At 42.7% G+C, this 16744-nt stretch overlaps 1 protein-coding gene across 1 annotated transcript in view; it reads right to left on the reverse strand.

Moving 5' to 3' along the window:
• KIAA1958 (KIAA1958 ortholog) overlaps window positions 1-15714 on the reverse strand; it is a 57195-nt gene extending 41481 nt beyond the window's left edge. Inside the window, exon 1 of the mRNA XM_040089330.1 lies at window positions 15613-15714. The gene's annotated coding sequence lies outside the window, so the exon portion shown is untranslated. The remainder of the gene's footprint in view (window positions 1-15612) is intronic.
• Window positions 15715-16744: the final 1030 nt, after the last annotated feature.

The following is a 16744-nucleotide window of genomic DNA, read 5'->3' on the forward strand; positions in this document are numbered from 1 at the left end:
GGAAGAAGAAGATACAAGTCCGGAGACCAAGATAATCACTTCAGATGGATATCTCTACTCGTCTCCGCCGAAATTAACATATACACGACACACCCGGGCCCGGCCATCAACAGCATTGTTCCACCCTACCGGTCTATTCAGACCTCCGATACCAGGACTTGAATAATTAATGAAGACGCCTCGGAGAGGATAACGTCAGAATTTCGGACTTCACTCCGCGATCTTGTGTATAAAAAGGGACGGCCGGAGACCAGAAATTGTGAACTTGGGGGGATACCAGGCTGACAGAGCTTGTTATCCGTGTTCACCCGGCACCCATCCCGGGCTCGGCGCTGTCCTTTTAAATTGTGGCTTTCTGAGACTGATATTTTGTCTCAAAATAAAATTCTAAATTTTGATACTTTGAATTTGGTCGATTTTATTTGTAACAGATGTATTGTTAACATAGTTGCATCACATCTCTTCATTAACCGGCGGCTGCCCCATTCCTGGAAGTGTTCAAGGCCAGGGGAAATGGGGTTCTGAGGAGCCTGATCTAGTGAGTGGCATCCCTGCCCGTGGCAGAGGGGGTTGGAACTAGATCTTTAAGACCCTTCCAGCCCAAACCATTCTATGATTCCGTGATTCATTAAAGTCTCTTCTTGTTATGCTTTATTAGTACTGGACTTACTGCACAAAAATAGATGAGGAAATTCCTTCTAAAATTACCCATTTCTGTTCATACTGGTTCATTTCATTAGAGAGAGAAATGTCTGCAGACAAAATGCATGCTAGTACAAACAGCTAAATAAAACTAATTACAAGCAGGACAGGAATTTTTTGTAAGGTATACACCTCCAAAGTAAACCTTTAACTTTCAAGAAATGCATCCTGACAAACTTCTTAGTCTCCAGAAAGATAATTTAAAAAAAAAATCAAATATAAAAACTTTTCTATGTCCCCTCCACACTAAGGATCACACTGTGGGTAACACAGAGCTGTCTAACATGCTAATTATTAATCAAATATTTTAAAACATTTCCTGCAAGGACATGTACAGATTTGATACTCATTTATTCAATTGTGTTATGGTGTGTATTTGTATTTAAAACCAGTCAGATCTCTTACATACAGCAGACATTTGGACATGTCTTGTCTGAAGAAATAAAACAGAATCTAGAAGAGCTATTTTGTACTTATAGTGAGGAATGATACAGGGTCTTATTTAGAAAATAGAACCCAGATAAAATGGAGAAAGGGTGAAAAAGAACATGTTGACATTTATACATTTATACATTTATACATTTATATATTTATAGGATGTAAGTGTACTGAACTGCTCTGACCAATTTTCTTTAATTTCTGCTAACATTTTTCCAATGTGATTTCACCGGCAATGCACTTAGACAGTTTCATCTCCTCTCAGAAAGAGTTGTTTCAGTCAAAGCTCCTGATTATTTACTAGTACATTGAGTCCAAACCAGAAAAATATGTACTCTGAACTCTTGCACTGACACTCTTGAGGTGTCTAAAAACAAGGCTGGTTCCTTCCAGTTGCAAAGTGTTACCACTGAGATGCAGCTGGGGGGGCAGCAGTGAAAATTACTACTACCAAACTCAGCAGTGATGATGATGTCACCTCTTTCTAGATAGCAGCACTTCTGAATTTGCCAAGGCAAGACATCCTTTAACCCTTCTGGGAACTGTCAGTGCTGGAGCAACCTCAGAAAGAAGCCAGAGTGACGATTACCCCTTGCCTTACACCACATCTGAGTCTTGAGCTGAATTTCACCTTGTTTTGTGCTGACATTATTTCACCTTCACCTGCAGGCATCTCAGCAGTCACTGTGCTATATAGAAGGCAGGATAAAACAGAATCCTCCAGATCTGAATGGCAGTTTGCCCTAGGTTACAATGTAAGATGTGCCCAAAGTATGTATTCTATCACCATCTACATGAGTAATTGAAAATAGGTTGGGCAGTGTTGCTCTTGCCCTCTCCCTCCAGACCATCTTCTGTTGATGGGCCATCAATGCCCTGCTGCATGACTCATAGATAACTCCCTCCAGGAGCTATCTCTGTTTAATGGGCAATCAAGGACCCATTGCAAGACTGATAAAATGATATCAGCCCATTGTGAGATGCTCTGCCCAGGGGGAGGAGCCAGGCATTCCCACCTGGATATAATCTGGGGACAGCATAGGCAGCTTTACCCACTGGATTCCCAGAGGACAAGAGCTACCAGACCTTTCTGTGGGAACACTGCTTCAACAAGACCACTTCATCTGGACTGCTACCACCACGGTATCAGGTTGTATTCTGACTCTGTCAGTGATCTTTTGTACTATTGCATGTGGGTGTTTTTTTTTTTTTTTTTTTTTTTTTGGTTTTTTTTGGGTTTTTTTTTCCTATTAAATTGTTTTTTCTGACTTGGAGTCTCTTGCTGGTTTTGCCTTCAAGCCAGCACACAGTTCCTGTCATATGTTCACACATGCAGTCCCACCTGCCCAATTGCAAGTAAAAGGTGCATGTTGGCATCAAAGAGGAAGATGGAAGTGCTGATTGAGTATTACCACTGAAAAAGGTCCCTGCTATGTTCAGCCTCCAAATCCTTATGATGCTGTCAGTGCAGTCTAAGGATTCAATAGCATTTGTATAAGTGAAGAGTCAGAGCAAGCTGGCATCTCCAGCCACAGTCCCATGATATGTACAAAGCCAAAGAATGCTGTGAACCAACCCTTAGCTAAGCAGCCCCCTATGTGGGGACTTTGATGGTGAGCCAAATGGAAGGGCACATTTCACTTACTGTCCTGGGAGGCTCAACATGCTCCTGTCCCGGCTAGACAGAAGGTTGGACACAATTTCTTACCCATGCTTTCCTGCAGCAGCAGCAGAAATTCTGCCACACACAACAGGTGAACATATTTAAGTCTTGTAGGACAGACATACATGCTGCTTCCTGTGTCATCTACACTATGGACAAGAAGATCTTTCTACAATTGCCTTTTAAAGTGTAACCATTTCATTAAAGCAGAAATGCAAGTACTGAAATGTTTCTTCTGATGAGGCAGGAACGCTGGCACTTACTGTGACTGTTTCTTTTTGTAACCATATAACTGCCCATGTGCACAGAAAAAATGGCACAGAAACAAAGCACTCAAAGGTTTTGCAAAACACAGGAGAGCTGAGAAGTCTGAGCAAGCCAAATTACATTTGCAAAGGGAAATCTCCACAGTTTCATAAAGCCCAGCAGCAGCATGAGACAAAACTGAACAACTCTGTTCCCCCTTTAAATGTTCTATATGAAACTGCTTTTAGACCAGTTAAAAACAGCAAGTAGGTCCTTCAGTTTGGCCTTCGGAGATGGAAGTGTGTCTACCTTTGTTAAAACCAGGTTTCACTTCATTTCACCACAGCACAGTACAGAGGAGTCTACTCCTGTGGTTGCTAAAGCAAGCAAAACTGCTGAGAGACATGAAGAGAAATTTAGCCTACTTGCTGTCTGCCAGGCTGGAACAAATGGACTTAGGAATACTTCCAAATGAGACGCAAACAAAAATAAAACCTCTCACAGCATTTTAAAAGACCTGTGTTTAGAATAGCTGTGCAATACAAGGATAAATCTGCCAAAGACAAAAAGGGAAGAAATAAAAATCTCTTGGCTGCACAGTTTTGGAAGATGATAGATAGGGAAAAGACAGTCAAAAGATTTCTCTCTCTGCAGCACAGCTGTGCAAGTTAAACATTTCATAGCAAAGAGCACTGTATTTGGTAACTAGCCTCTCCCTCTCTCTATATATATATAAATATATATAAATTTAATGTAAAGCTGCTGTTGTTGTCAACCAGAGTCCAGTCCTACAGACTAGGCAAAATGGACAGTGAAGGGAAAGGAGAAAGAGAACAGCCTTTGGGACAAATATACCATTTGGCAGGCAGGATTGGTTCTGTGCCAGTAACTATAAGTGATACTTGAGCAAACCATGTGAAGATACAAGACAAGCAGAAGAAACCCACCCTAGCATTGCTCTCCAGGGCATAGAGATCACTCAAGCCAGTGGCAACAGATGAGACCATTGGAAACTACCTTTCCAGTGGGCAGATGGTGCTTGGTGAGACTGACCTGCTCACCTGGCTGCAAATGCTTATGACTCAAAAACAGTGCAGCTCTGAACCACAGACACCACTGGGCAGCATCCAATGATTGGGCTGTATTTATTAGCTTCATGCTTTACAAACAACCAGTTCACTTCCTTTACCTATGGAATATTTGTGAAGCCAGTAATGTACAAAGTCTATGGCACTAGCAGTTAACATTAGGAAAAGCCTGATTTAAGAAATGAATGTAAGCAAAAGCCTACCAAAATCCCTAAAACACATATATATATATATTTAAATAAATATCCATAAAGAAAAGTGGTAATGTCTAAACCACTGCACTTGGCTTCTCAGTGAAACAGAGCAGCACTGTCACCTGCCTCTGCTTTAACAAGTGCTTCCACAGAAAGTTAAAGACCAACTTTAAAATTTCTACTAAGAAATACAGTCTTAACCCAGATGTTTTCTCACTGCCTCACTGCCATTTTCAGCAAATGTCACATGTGCCTGTAACTTTTTAAATTCTTCCTTATAGCATTAGACTGCTATGATTTGTAGTCAACATTTGTAGTTTTACCATTCAGCATATAAGCATGCAGAAATATGTGAGCCATCTAGATCCATCCAGAGGGAGTGATAGAAGGTGATGTGAAGGTTTCCAGCATGGTTCAATTTCATCAGCTTCCTTCAGCCCCTGCACCTTCTGCATGCACGCACATGCTGCTGCCCAGCATGTCACTGCCAAGTGGCATTCCCAGTTGACAGTCATATGCCAGATCCTGAGTGATGCACAGTGAGGGCACTCACTTGATCTTCCTTGTACTTCCCATTAATGACACACTAAAATCCTTTGCCACTAAGGTTAACCAACAAGATGTAACTCACTAGTGTGATAGTTTGCACAGTCTTGAAAGCAGAGGGGATTTTTGGTCAGGTGCAAGAGCTGGAGTAGCATGTGTTTTCCTTGCCCTGCAGAATAGGAGAGTTGGGAGCTATCTTGGTGAGCTTGGCATGCATAGATGCCTGCAAAATTAAATTCACAATCCTTTTAAATCTTATCAAACCACCCTTACAACAGAAAAATCAAGATCGCCCTTTATGGCAGTTTCTAGAAAACATTCTCTGTTAACTGTGAAACATAATCTGGCAACCAGACAGGCCAAGGGTTTTATTTACAGCAGCAGTTCCTGAAACACTGTTCTCTCCAGCAGTCTCAGACTTCCCACTCACAGCCCACTCAATCCCCAGCAAACTTTATGAACACAAAACAAAACAGAATAAACCAGAATTTTTGTCAGAACAAATACTGTCTTGCAGCAACTGTCCACCCAGCTACACTGCACTTCTCTAGTGCAACAAGCAAATGCATCCCATAAAAAAGAGCAAAATAACTTTCTGCCAGCAAAATACCAGCATATTTCTTTGTGTGGACAAACCTGATGGCTTGCGTGTTGCAAGTGCTGTAGAGTGCGTAAGATTCACATGCACTACGCACATCAAGCTGCATTTCCTGAATTGCATCAGGCCGCACTAGGTAGCCCTTGCATTGCCCATTTTTAATTTTTGCTGTTTAGCTGTAGCTCCTTTCTCCTCAAGGTATCACTAAGACACCAGCCTCAAAAAGACATTGCTGAATATTGTTCTCTCTTCTTACTAGGAACATACTATTGCTGTGGGGAAGGATTTTTTGTGTCTCATTTCCACCACAGGGGTAGCTGGACGGACCGTGAACAGAATCAAGACAACTTTCGCAAACTGCACCATTCCAGAGGGAACTGTCGTCTCCTCTCTAGAGAACCTGATTCAAAATTCGGTTTTCTCTTGCGAGATTTATACCAAAATACAGTAAGCTCCTTCAGGAAGCACCAGTCCTGAGCCACATGGCTTTTGAGAAAAACTCATTTTTTGAAGTTCTACCTCATCCTCCCACCTAAATACCACTGTGGCATGTGGTACCTGAATACCTGATTGTCTGGTGCACTGGATAGTTTCTTCCATCACATTATCTCCAACTTGAGGGGCTGGAAACTTCTTTGTATTTTTTGAGTTGTCTTCATCCTTCTCTCATTTTTTTTCTGAGGATATTACTCACACCTATTCTTTAGAGTTCTCAAGCAAAGTAGATTTTCAAGACTTGAGGGGTTTTTTCCCCTCCAAAGTATATTCTGATATTCTGATAATGAACTACCCCAAAACTTGAGTCAGCAGTGCCCTGGCAGCCAGGAGGGCCACCTTTGTCCTGGAGTGCATCAGGCATCGCCAGCTAGGCAAGGGAGGGGACTGTTGCACTCTGCTCTGACCTGGGGCAGCCTCACCTCGACTGTTGGGGCTGGTTTTGGGTGCCACAATACAAATAAAACACAAAGGTAATACAAAGCATACAAAGAAGGGCCCTGAGGATGGTGAAGGGTTTGGAGGGAAAGCGGTATGAGGAGTGGCTGAGGTCACTGGGTCTGTTCAACCTGGAGAAGAGGAGACTGAGGGGAGACCTCAGTGCAGGTACAACTTCCTTGTGAGGGGAAGAGGAGTAGCAGACACTGATCTCTTCTCTGTGGTGACCAGGCACAGGACTCGAAGAAAAAACATGCAGCTGAGTCAGGGGAGGTTTAGGTTGGATAACAGAAAAAGTTCTTCATCCTGAAGGTGGTTGGGCACTGGAACAGGCTCCCCAGGGAAGTGGTCACAGCACCAAACCTGACAGAGTTCAAGAAGTGTTCGGACAATGCTCAGGCACATGACGTAGCTCTTGAGGTGTCTTGCACAGGCCCAGGAGTTGGACTCAATTATCCTTGAGAGTCCGTTCCAACCCACATATTCTACGATTCTGGCAGTCTATGAAAACTGTCTTCTTGCAGTTTCCTTCCTGTCCTCAGAGCACAGAAATACTGGTTTCTTACAGCAGCTGATCATAACTGCTGTTTTTCACTGTCTTGCTATAAAATACTGGGACTATTGCACACTGCAGTCAACTTCTAAATGGAAACTTGTTTTTTTTTAATGCCAGAACTATAGTTTAGCAGAGAAAGCAAATTTAAAACAAACAAACAAACAAACAAACAAACAAAAACCCACACAAACAAAAAAACCCACAATAACAACAACAAAAAAAACCACGAGCAAAGGAGTGGTTTACAAAATAAAAAATTTTCTCAAGCAACTCCTATACAGAAAGTCCAGACAACACCTCTCTACTCTTCTGAATAGTAGGCAGATGGTGTATCAGGTGTCTGCTCCACACTTCTATCAGATACAACAAATAATACACAACTAATGCAGAATATCAGTTTCTTTCTGCCCCTACTTACTTAAGACTGCAGTGCATGCATTACCTTATCTCTAGCTGAATGCAAAACATCTGCCCAAACCCATCACTGGAGACTGAATTAAATTTCCTTAGCAGTAATGTTATTATACATGCAGCATATATACCTAGTACTGTCTTTTCTGTTTTCTATCTGAAGCATCTTGGAAATATAAAAGCAATTCAACTTGTCGTGTACTCAAATACTTTCTACCAAATAATCTAATGGGTCAAACCATTGAAAAATGGTAATGTCTCTTTCTTTTGTCAGTCCTCTGACAAAAAACAGGGGAAAAAAATACATCCCACACAATAAAACCAAGACATTGTTTCTCAAATAGCGTGTCATGTTAGCAGAAATTTTACTTTGACATCCTCCTGAATTCTCAATTCCTTATATGTATAACTATACATTCATTAAAAGTGATACACTTCTATTATTTTTGAGAAAGTATCTTGCACAAGCAAAGTATAATTAAAAGTAGTGCAACATTTAACAGAAATTAAACCAGAAAGGATCACCCTTGAACAACAGTCACAAGGGAAAACTGCCAGACCGCTGATGGCTGCAAGAGTCTTTCAAAGTGGTCATTAAGTAGAGACAAAAGGTGAATCAAACAGATGAAAATTACCTATATAACTTAATTTCCTTGACTTTCAATAAAACTTCAACAATACACCTCATCCCTTGGGGAGAAGGCATTAATTCTCACAAAAGCATTATGCAATGGGAACAGTGGACCTTCCTGATGCACTGCCTGTTCAGCAAACACTTGGCACTGTGCCTGATTTTTAGGCTGATGCCAAATACCAGGTCAGACAAAATGGGTGGAGTACTATATTTCTTATTTAATTCATAATACAGAGTTCAGAGAAAACTTGTCATTTACGGGGTTCTTAGCTGTACACTGCTCTGAAACTGTGGGTAAAAAATGGGATTTCATTGAAAGAGGTTGTGGACACAAGTTATTTGCATGAGGCTTTTTTGCATGTCTTGGCTTGGAGGCACTAATTTTAATTTTGTAAAGAGAATCTACATTGAAATGCAACTTGAAATCTAGAAGATTTTGAAAATACCCACCTGACAGTGGATAGTTAAAAATAAATCGTTATAAACACAACACAAAACACTTCTTTTAACTTGATTACTTCCGCAATAGTTAGAGTAACAGTACTTGTGGAAATCAGAGATGCAAATGTTAAACTTGAGTGGTTTGAAATTAAGTCATCAGCACACATCAAGTCTGGTAAAATTGCTAGGATACGCATATCTGGCAGAGACTATGCCAACCACTTTATGGAACAGTTTCAATTGCAGTTTACTGGTTACACAATAAATGTTTGCCTCCTGGGTTTAAAAAAAATAACACTGGCACTGTAAGAGCTCAGTTTTTAAAAGCACACCCTTGTTTTCATAGTTACAGATCAGAAAGTTAAAAGAAAAAGAAACCAGACATCATTCTTCCCCCTAACAGAGCTAAAAAAAGACAGTATGAAATCTAAATTTTGAACAGGAAATGCTCACTTTCCTTGTTAAACATGAAAAAAGAAAGAATATAAAAAGCTTTCAGTTACAACAAAATCTGAGCAAATATTGAACTTTAGAGTGTAGAGTGGCATGACCTGGTATGACTGCAGACTGCCATAGGGGACAATCCACATGATGAAAAACAGAAAACATTCCACTGCAAGAGTAGTTGGGCATCTTCTGTACAAAGCTGGCTCAACAGCAAGGATCAAAATCTCACAGATTTAAAAAAAAAGCAAAAAAAAAAAAAACCAAAACAAAAAAAAAAAACCACAAAACAAAACAAAAAAAACCACAAAAACAACAACAACAACAACAAAAAACAAAAAAAACCCACCTCAAACAAAAAAAGTGCCAGCTTCTACATTTTGAGAATAGTTCATTAATTTTTTTTCCATCCTGCAATATTTTGCAAATTCCAAGCTATGACATTTGGAGTGTTACCAGCTAAAATATGCTGGCTCCTTATGGTGTGTTGCAGCAGATTTTGCAAACTATCACAGGGCGATGAGGGTTTTCTCTACAGCTTTGGGAGAACACTTGTAACATAAATACACCCTCTCCCCTCCGTACTTAGAATGCAAAGATACCAGGAGTATAGAAATTACAGTATATGACTTCAGGTTTAAGGAGAGAAGACAAAGAGAAAAGTTACACTGCAACACCAAGCGCATACCAAAAGCTGACCTTTTCCTGATTTTGAGGAAAGATTAGCTCTCTCATTCTAGAAACTTGCTATGCACAACTGCATGGAAGCACCTGCTGCAGCCCAGATTAAGTGTAAATACCATACCAGTGTGTGGTTCAACAAAACAGAGGAGCACTTTTCTGCACCAGCATATCAGAGATCAGCACTGTGACAAAGACAAAATTGAAGATAGGCCGGCTAAAGAAGGGTTTTCATTTCACCATAGTGTTTTCCTCTTTTTGCCACTGACATCCCTCTGCACATACCACACTGGCTAATGAGCATGTTTTGATGACTAGCCCTGACCTTCCCTCCTACTGAAAACTGTTCCTTGTCTCATTCACATTGGCCATAGAGCAGTTATTCCCTTTCCTTTGCACACCATTATTTGTTTATGGAGAAAGAAAGAAAAAAAAAAAAAAAAAAAAAAAAAAAAAAAAGCTACCCATCTTGTGATGTCAGCATTTTCCTCTCCTAGCACAGAGCCAAACCCTCCCCTTCACACTTCACATTCTGTCATCTCCAGCCCAGATCTCCAACCTATTGAGACGATTTTGAAATTTGACTCTGTGCTCCCATATCTTTGTGTCTCTTCCTGGGTTCATGCCCTGTGCGAGTGCAATACAGAGAAAAGTGTATTACTTCTTACACTGTATCATTCAGGAAAATACTGGATAGGACAGATTCCAGCAGAGCCACAGCTCCCTCACCCTAAGTCAGACACCTTCTGTGCAAGACCTCTTTTCTTACTCACCTGACTACAGAACAGAATATGTTTAATAATAGTAGTAGTAGTAGTAGTAGCAGTAGTAATAACAAAAACAACAATGCATAATGATAAAGTGTACATACCATGCTAACAGACTATATTATATTTAATAATGCAGAATATAGAACAGAATTTCAAAATAAAAATATATTACTGATATGTATTATTGTTCTTACATATGTATATGTACTTATAAATAGTAATACTTGTATATTTGTATACTATTAATATTTATATATGACACACCTTTACTTGTATTCATAAAATATAACAGCAGCTATTTTGGATCACTACTGAAGAACCTACTAAGTGTAGTTTACAGCTTGTAAACCACAGTCCTTGACGACATGGAAATTTACGCCCACAAAATAAACGTCTGAGTTCAGCAGAGGCATAGTAGAAACTCTATTTTTTTAACTGGAGACAGGGAAGAGGGAAATAACTACTTCAAACAGGGTAACAGCCAAGATCTGGCCTTTCCCGGGCAGCTGTTGTCTTGGCACTGCTCAAACCTACCTTGGCTTACAGCTAAGAGGTTATTTCCCTGCTCTCCCTGCCCACTTACCAAGTATCCCTTAGGACTTCCCAACACAAGAGGGGTAGGAAAGTGACTCAGATTCGAAAATACCTTCGGCAAGAGATGCAGCAAAACAACACTGGTGGTCCTTTTATAAGTAAAAATTTTATTTGAACGAAAACCTACAAATGGTTACTCGCATGAAGGGACACCGTTAGCAAATGGCTGTATTTGTAAACTTTGCAATATGATATGAGAAAGAGAAAGAAAGAGGATGGGCGGAGAGGGGAAGAGAAAGACAAAGAAAAGAGATAGAAGGAGAGTAAGAGGGTCCAGGCAATGGGCGGGTCTTGATGTCCTGAAGTCCCACACAGTGTAGCTCGCTGCCCTTTTTCACATTGGTTGCTTCGGGCAATTCCCCCCTCCATGCCTAAACAGGGCGAGGGGTGGCAGCCAATTTATATGTAAATGAGGAGTATCGGGAGTAACAAGGAGATTACAAAGACTGTGGGTCTTGCATAAGCGAGGGACAGGACCGTAGTCACCTTAGCAGCACTCTATCTTCCATCCGGCTGATGGCAGCAATAAGAGTCCTCCAGCTCCTCAGGCACAGCATCCACACATCTCATGGCGCGTCTCATCGTGTGGCTCCAGTTGCTTAATTTAATTTCACTTTATTTCATTTGAAACCTCTACTCTACTGGATCATCAGTGGTTTTGCTTTTTTCAGCCTTAACCCCATGAGGACAAACAGTGAAATTCGAAATTACTAAAACCAGTTGCTGTCAACTTTAAACATATTTTGGGAAAACAAAAAAAAAAAAAAAAAAAAAACAAAAAACCAAAAAAACACTGTCGTGGAAAATAATTATATCTTGGAAACCTTTCTTGCCTGTTTCTTTCGTGGAGATGTAGCTGTTCTGAGGTGAAGGGACCGAACAATCAAATTTTTAAACTATGGCACTGGTGATGCAAGAAAGCTTTCGCTGGACTAGATGACAAGTCTCATGTACACTTGAATGCTTGATTACTGCTATATGGTTATGTTCCTATTTTCAGGAAAATGTCAGAGATTTTTTTTTTTTTTATGCCTGATTTTCCACACTGATCAAAGACACTCACTTTACTGAAGATCACAGAGGAAAACAATAGGGCAGACCATACAAAAAAAGGAAGAAATAAATGGATGAAATAAACAAACCTGGAGAGAAAATGGGACAGGAATCTCTGCAGTCCCCTTATCTACTCCAGTTATCTTGGTTACTATTTGTAAAACACACACGTAAAATATTTAAGGTATGATGACCATTTTTAGAAACTAGCTGCCTTGAACAATAGAGATAAAAACTTGCAGAAGGTCACAATACTCACTCAATGAATACTCCGTGAATACCATGAATCTAACCCTGTGATTCTGCACTTAGAGGAAAACTCTTTTTCCTGCAACTTTTCATAGGACTAAAATCCTAAGATGCCCTGGTCCAAGAGAACTCATGTGATGTCTCTGAGCTAACATCAGTCAAGTGAACAGAAGTTTCAGATCCTGCCTGTTGCTAAACAAAAAATAAGAAAAGGGAATGAAGCATGAAAGAGCTCTTCATCAATACAAGGACCGTGACAAAAACTTATTGTGCAGAAAATGTGGGAAATACCTGTAACTGAGCATAGCCCCTATACCACGCAGAGTAATTGCTTAGCTCATAGTCAGGCAAAGCAGAGGCTCAACAAAGACCAAACAAAACCCAGAACCTGAGATAGGTACTTTTCACCATACGATTCTCAGAAGAAAACACAATACTGAAAGTTATCTGCTTACATCCTAATTGTGTATGTATGACTGCAGATAAATTACAACACATTCTCACCATGCTGAAGACACTTATTATTTTATTCGTTTCTATTTTGAATGCTTAAGTTTGGATAGTCATATGACCAAGACCTTTCATTTACTTCAGGAAAAACACAGATGGTCAGTGGCCAGCCAGGAGTGTCATTCGGGTACCTCTGAGGTGTACTTGTTACCACAGAAACAAGAGAGGACTGACACCCTGTAATTTCTGTCTTGTAAGAGAATTCACCAACCTGACTAGTAAATAAATTTCATAAATCAACAAATCAGAACCAAGGTCAAGAAAATTAAGATGAAGCAGCAGGACTTCATTGGTCCTCCTCATTATTCATAAGGTATATACTAAAGTATGTATCTTTTGAGTTCCTTTAACTTATCATGTAAATCCATCATGGAAGCATTTGATACAAACTAACATTAATTTTTAAATATTTTTCACAGAAAGGGACTAGAAAAGCCAATAAAAATTTGCTCTGCTTTTAAGTCACTAATCTTCATCTCATCCTGCTTTATTTTGCAAAAAAAGTGTGCAGCAATACCCTTTGGAAGCAGAGTAGCATGTTCAGCCAGTTACACTTGAATTACCAGACGTATAACAATCCTCAAGAGGACCAATTGCCACACACATTTCTACGAAAGTGCCTTACAAACAGCAGTTAATTTTCACACCACCTCTGTGAGCTTTGCATGGATGGGTTATCACTCCCCCAGAGCCCAGATGTGGAAAAACAGTGGCACTGTGGAAATGAGTGCCAAGGTTGGGATTACACTTAAAACCCTCAGAACTCTTCTGTCTGCATTTTATGACTAACAGGGAAGGAAGGCGGAGAGGCATAAGATTGGGAGACTGAAAATACCAAGATGTCATTGGTGAAACTCCCAAGTCTCCATGGAGCTGCAGTGGGTGGACGTACGACTGCCCACTCAAACTGGCACCAGGGTGAGGTTCATTGGCCTCTTAAGGCAGGTGCAGCTGGTGACTGCCAGGTGTGAACAGCTAAGGCAGCAAACTGCTGCTGCTCTAGGAACTCATGACTATAAATCCATTATCACTGCATGAATGAAACAGAATTATACTGTGCTTTTGAAACATTCAGTAAGTTCAATTAACGAAAACTTCCTTGTGTAATACCAACCACCAGCAGGCAAAAGATGGGCCCTGGGCATGACTTAGCCAGGTTGCACATCAGGCTCAGCACAGGACTGTAGGTGAGTGAATGAACCATGTGATTTCCAACTTTTGTGTGGCTTTAGAAGTGGGGAAAAACAGGTTTAGCCAAGCTTGAAATGACTTTTGAATAATCAGCCTGAGATAACTGGCAGATATGACCCCCAGGGCAATTTTTCCCAGCTTCTGGTAAAGCCAGTCAGTCAGAAATGGTCTGAAACCATGCACATGGTGCTGTGGGGCAGGCGTGCATCCCCAGTGTAGTACTGGCTGAGGTTATTAGTTTAATTGCACAACCACGTGAGTACAGTGCTGCTGGTCTGAGCTCTGAATTATATGGAGGAGAACTGAAGAAGCCAGGAGAGAAACAGGAACTGGTCATTCCTGACCTGAAAAGACCTTTTGGGGTTACTATGTTTAACGAAAAAAGAAAAACAAGCCTAGTTCCTTAGCTGAAAAGTTTCCATCCAGAACACCCCAAAGAGATGTCATCACTTGTTTCATGCAAATTCTCACTGCTGCTATCAAGCACACTAAGTGCTTAGTCCCATTTCTCTTCAAATCAACAGAAAAATGAAAAACATTACAATTTGTGCCAGTTGACAGCCAAGCTGCAGCATCTATCACAGTTCTGCATTGCAACACCACTGGCAGAGGTTGTATTTCTGAGAAAGATAAGTGGGGGAATGGCAAAGAAGGCTGTCAAAAGCAAACTTCACAGATTAACAATTCAAATATAGAAAGCCAGTCACATACAGGGATGTAATTTTTACTGAGTGTATTGTTTTGCTCCTATGACAGATCTTCACTCACTTGAATGAAAACAGCCATACTCTACATCTAGTACTACTGAACTGTCAGCTCTGTTCAGGAGATATTTATAACCATTAACACTGTAGATGGAAGGTGAGTTTTAATGCGTCATAGTTACTTCTCCGGCTGGAGAGCAGCTCTCTGTCTGACAGCTGGAATTGAATTGCAGAAAGCTCAATATATCTGTCCATCATTTTCACTCTTTTCCTTTGCACGTAACCCTCCCTTCCAAGCTTGCTTCTGTTTTCTGGATGGCCTTATTGCTCCTGCCTCGTCTCGGTGGCTAGCCAAATCAGCGTGGAGCTGCCTTTCCCACTGCCGGCTTGGGCTGGGGACCAGGGGGACCCCTCGGGGCTCCCCTGCGAGAGGTGCCAGAGGGCTCGAATCCCACGTGAGACCAAACCACACCGCCAGGCACTTGGCCCCCGGCCCCGTTCTGGGCGCAGCCGGCAGACCCCTGGGGCCCCAAACCACAGCCCCCTGCGCCTGCCCACCTCTGTTTCAGCCGGGAGCTGGGGGTGGGAGGGGGCGGGGGCTGTAGGGGTCACTTTTCTTTTTGCAAGAGGATGCAACGCGGCGCGAGGGGTTCCCCTCCGCTCCGTATGTTGTGACAAACCACGACCCCTCAAGCACCGCTGCCTCCCCCCGTCCTTCATCGGCACTCCCCGTGCAGCCCGGGGGGCACACCGAGCCCTGCCGCTGCACAGCGCTCCGCGACAAGGCCGGGGGACCCGTGCCTGTGCCCGGTGAAGCCTCCAGGAGAGCCCTTGTCCGCGCACAAAGAGAGAGCGAACCAGATACGGGAGTACCGCCCGCCCCCGCGGCGGGCAGCGCCGCATGCACACGCACGCAGCCCCCGCACACGCATCCACGCTCGCGGTGCGGCCGGGCGGGTCACGTACCTGCAGGTGCCTGTCCGTGGGAGCGCGGGGCGGGGAGCTGTGCTGTATCGCCCGTATTGCATGGGGGGGATGAGGGCGATATCGCTCGGGGGCTGCGGTGGGGGGGCTGCTCTGCTCCCTCCGCCCTCTTCCTCCTCCTCCTCCCCGCGGTGTGTGCGGGGGTGTGTGGTACTCCACGCCGGAGGAGGCAGCGGCGGGCTCCGGCTCCTGTCAGCCACCGGAAACCGGAGCCCGGTCCCCCGCACCGCAGGAAGTGTGCAATGTGCAAAGACCGCACACCGGTCCGGACTGGCAGCGCACCGCAGGCTGTGTGCCATGCCCGCCGCACACTGCACATGCACCGCGTCGGGCGGCGCAGCCCGAGGCTGGGCGCAGCACGCGACACCCAAGGGACACCCAAGGGACACCCAAGGGACACCCGCCCCTCTGCGCCAGCGGCACAGGGCGGCAGAGAGTCCCGGCGGGCTGAGGGGAGAGGGGCGGAGAAGAGGTCGCTGTACCCCTCTGCGGGAAACAGGCAACGCGAGCTGCATTCCCTGAGTTGCCGTGGGCAGAAGTGAAGGCGAGGGGGGGTGTACATGCGTGTAAAACGCGATGTCGCGCTAAGGTACACGTTCTCAGCTGACATAAATCCATGTAATTCTCATTATTCTGGTGGAGATCTGTTGACTTGCAGCAACTCAGCTACTCAGAAGTGGGTGTGTCCAAACAGCTGGTACCCCGTTGTTTTGTGCAGAAACAGAACAACGTGATTTACTGTCTCTCTCTTTTTTTTTTTTTTTTTTTTTTAAATAGGTATCTGGCACTACGTGTTAATTTTATGTGTACTATATACATACGTATGCACATATCTGCACACACACTGTGCCTGTATGTAAGACAATAAAAACTGCCATTTGTGTGTTGTGAAAACGTCCTTAATTTGCTTGCAATTAGAGACCCTATCGGCAACATTACTCTTATGGGGATTTTTTTTTTTTTTTTTTTTTTTAAAGTAATCACAGGAGGGCTTACTGTGTGCTTGCAGCATTTTCTCTGGGTGTCGGTTCTCCCACAGTAAGCAAACCACATGGCTAAGCAAACTCTGTTCATCCCCTCAGCTGGGCTTTTTTTACCCTGCTTCACTCCAGAA

The sequence above is a fragment of the Hirundo rustica genome, chromosome Z (assembly GCF_015227805.2).
Source record: "Hirundo rustica isolate bHirRus1 chromosome Z, bHirRus1.pri.v3, whole genome shotgun sequence".
NCBI lineage: Eukaryota > Metazoa > Chordata > Aves > Passeriformes > Hirundinidae > Hirundo > Hirundo rustica.